Source organism: Aulonocara sp. 'chitande type north' Nkhata Bay, linkage group LG4 (genome assembly GCF_057382095.1).
Source record: "Aulonocara sp. 'chitande type north' Nkhata Bay isolate Kocher_YH1m ecotype deep benthic linkage group LG4, A_spYH_male_GT1.1, whole genome shotgun sequence".
In the NCBI taxonomy this organism is placed as follows: domain Eukaryota; kingdom Metazoa; phylum Chordata; class Actinopteri; order Cichliformes; family Cichlidae; genus Aulonocara; species Aulonocara sp. 'chitande type north' Nkhata Bay.
The window spans coordinates 219,514-223,281 of NC_141347.1; the positions used below are offsets into that span (position 1 = coordinate 219,514).

At 47.3% G+C, this 3,768-nt stretch overlaps 1 pseudogene; it reads left to right on the forward strand.

Moving 5' to 3' along the window:
• The first annotated feature begins 1,837 nt into the window (after nt 1–1,837).
• On the forward strand, nt 1,838–3,145 carry LOC147331635 (uncharacterized; annotated as a pseudogene).
• The last annotated feature ends 623 nt before the right edge of the window (nt 3,146–3,768 follow it).

Sequence of the window (3,768 nt, forward strand, 5' to 3'; positions counted from 1 at the left end):
AAAATGTCAGTTATTTATCAGTAATATGATGTCAGATGAAATGATAGTATCTTATATCTCCAAATGGAAATGTATTAAGCCGTGAGAGGAGCTGATATCCAGTTCGCTTACATTTCCAGATATCACTTAACTTACCGGACATTTTCATTTGGGTAAGTTCTATATATGTTCATATCACTCTTTATAGCTTAATAATATTATCGTTGGAGGTCTCGGAGGTTATAGAAATTGCGAACAAACATCGAATGGGAGTGACTTTGCAGACATACGTGCTATGTAACGATTCACTGATTCTTTCGCACAACTGTAGGGAAGCCTGCCTATGAAATGGCTGTAATATCTTGCCCGATTATCAATGTGGTAGTTTGCATCAACTTTACAATTATGGACACATAATATGACAACGAGATTTTAGCAGTTCATTGACAAATGTATAACATTAATTGTGGTAGGGGGTGAACCATGGCTATTACACTCGATGCACTCCAGCTGACACCTTGGTTTGAATGACAATGTACTCACAGTTTGGCGGCTTGAAAATAGCCAAATCTTGCACCCAGCCGTTAGTAAATTGGATGTGCGCCTCCAGCGATTTGTAATTACGAAACTGGTAAGCGCTTACTCCACAAGCAAGATACATAAAGATATCGGGGTAGGATAATGGCGGTAAGTCGTCGGTGGTTTTTACTCAACTGCCGTATTTCATATGGGTCCACATTTGCGATCCACTCTATTTTTTTTCAAGTAACTGCCGCTTCGCCTGTGGACGCAATCGGTCTCTATACCGTCCATTTTCTTTTGAGCTTCTTTTAAGCATGTTTATTGTGGTCGTCGTTCCAACACAGTGTGTTTGTTTTGATTTGTGGACCCGGAAGATGGTGCCACGCTCCCACAATACATTGCGGCATGACATCAACTCCAAAGCCCTATACATATGTACTATAATAAGACATCCCTTACTGATGATGATAAACAACTGCTATGCACTGCAAATTGGAAAAAGCACCAAGAGATGATAATCTCTTGATAAACGTTTAAGTGGATTCGAACCGCCGACCTTCCGATCATGGGGCGACCACTTTACCTACTGAGCTATCCCTGCCCCTATTCTTCTCTCTCCTGCAAGTTGTGCGGCACCCCATCACATCTCGCTTCTGCCTGCATAATCCCAGCCCAAAACAATCCACAGCCACACCGTCCTTCTGTTCTCTCCCGCATGACTAGCTCTGTTAGCCTCCACACCCATCCACATTTCGGCAGTAAAAGACGCCTTAAAAAATCACCCTAACCCAGACTTCGTCAACTTCTTAGTAAAAGGTTTCTCGGAAGGCTTCCACCCAGGGATCGTCTCCCAGCCATCGGTTTCTTGCACTTGCAAAAACCTGCAGTCAGCACTCAAAGAGGCGATCGTGGCTCAAAGAGTTGGCAGTTCGTCTTGTAACTGAAAGGTTGCTGGTTCGAGCCCCGGCTCGGACAGTCTCGGTCGTTGTGTCCTTGGGCAAGACACTTCACCTACCGCTTACTGGTGATGGCCAGAGGTGCCGATGGAGCGCTATGGCAGCTTCTGTGGGCAGCTGTGGCTACAACTGTAGCTTGCCTCCACCAGTGTGTGAATGTGAGAGTGAATGAATAGGGGAATTGTACAGCGCTCTGAGGGCCCCGAAAAGCACTATATAAATGCAATCCATTGTTGTTGTTATTATTATTATTAAAGACCCAGAAACCATCGACAGCCTGCTCACCAAGTAAGTCAGGGAGGGTTTCATGATCGGACCCTTCCCTGAACCTCCCTTCCCCGAACCTCCCTTCCCCCTCTTTTGCATCAACCCTCTGGGCATCACCACCAGGAAATATTCTGGAAAAAACCGCATCATCATCGATCTTTCTACTCCCCACGGCAGTCAGATTCCAAGTATAAATAGCCTCATTCCCAGCGACGACTATCTCAAATACTCAACAGTGAACCATGTCATTTCTCTTATTAAACTCACCGGCAGAGGTGCATGGCTTTCTAAAGCCGAGATCACAAGTGCCTTTAAGGTCTTGCCGATTCACCCCAACTTCTGGCACCTGTTTGGAGTCAAGTGGAGGGATGCCTATTGCAGACCTTCGGTTGCAATAGCAGCCCCAAGCTCATCGATTCACTCTCCGAAGCTCCATGTTGGATCCTCTCTAACAACCATAAGCTGCCTCTTTCGTTCACCTCCTCGATGACTTCCTAGTCATCTCCCCTCCCATGTCACCACCAGCTCATGGGTTATCCACTCTCAGGTCTGTCTTCTCCGAACTCGGTGTTCCTTTGTCAGAAGAGAAAACAGAGGGACCTTCAACATCCCTGGAGTTCTTCGGGATAAACCTCAACACTGAACGTTTCCAGGCCTCCTTGCCCATCAAAAAGCTCAATCGCATCACCCTTCCCCTCCAAAACTTTCTCCTCGCTCCCACTTGCTCCAAACAACAGCTGCTCTCCCTTTTGGGAGACTTAAACTTTGCTCTACGCATAATCCCTCAAGGTCGCTCCTTTATCTCTCACTTGCTTTCACTCGCTACATCTAAACCATCACTCCTTGACTCCATCACACTGGATAGCTCTTCCAGGGCTGAACTGCGTCTCTGGCAACTTCTGCTCCCTAACTGGAATGGCATCACCTTCTTCTATGATGATCAGCTGTCCCACCCCAATGACGTTCAGCTCTTCACAGATGGCGCCCCTTCTGCTGGCTTTGGGGGCTATTACGGTCGAACGTGGTTCTCTTCAGCTTGGCCTCCCAAGTTCCGTGAATATATCCACGATCTGTTCCTGCCTTCATCAGCCGTTTACGAAATCTACCCGGTAGTCATCGCAGCCTTACTGTGGGGCCACAAATAGTCAAAAAAATCCATCCTCCTTCGGTCCGACAACTTTACCGTAGTTGACATTATCAACAAAGGCCGAAGCAATTCTCCTTCCTTCATGCGGCAGCTCACGTGGTTATCAGTCACCCATCAGTTCCTAATCAGAGCAGAACACATTGCAGGCCACTTCAATTCCTTTGCTGACTCCCTGTCTCGTCTCTCACTCCAGACATTCAGAGCCTTGGCGACCCACGCAGAGGCAGCTCCGACCCCAGTTCCTCCATTTTCCGCCACGATGTTTGAGATCTAAATCCCAGCATCGCAGAACTCATCAACATCTCCCAAGAAGCGATTATAAATAGCCTTGCAGCAAGTACATTGTCCTCCTATTGGACCGCTTGGAACACGTTCCGTTCATTCCATCATAACTTCAACCTGCCCTCCCCGTCATTCGACATTGCAACAGTTTCCAGCTTCATATCTCATGCATTCCGGTTCCTGAGCATCAAAATTCCCACCATAAAGACATACCTCAGCGGCATCAATTTCTTTGCCAAACTGCTCACAGGTTCACCATGCCCAACCATTACGTCATCCCAGATATCACTACTTATCAAAGGTCTCCAGCGTCAGTCACCTGCCACGACCCTACACCACTTACCCCTAACTTCAGATCTTCTACTTCGCTACATCTCTACCCTCCGGCTGAAGTATAGCGACTACTTCCTGGCACGCACACTCGAAACCATGTTCCTGCTCGCCTTCTTCGGCTTCTTACGCTGTTCCGAGTTCACCTCCTCATCTTCAAAGTTCCATCCGACTCTTCACCCGTGCTTGAGTGACATCCACCCAGTCTCGAAGACTGCCTCATTTTCTCCCTCAAACGAAGCAAAACCAATCAATCGGGCAGCCCCACGCCTATATACTACTTCA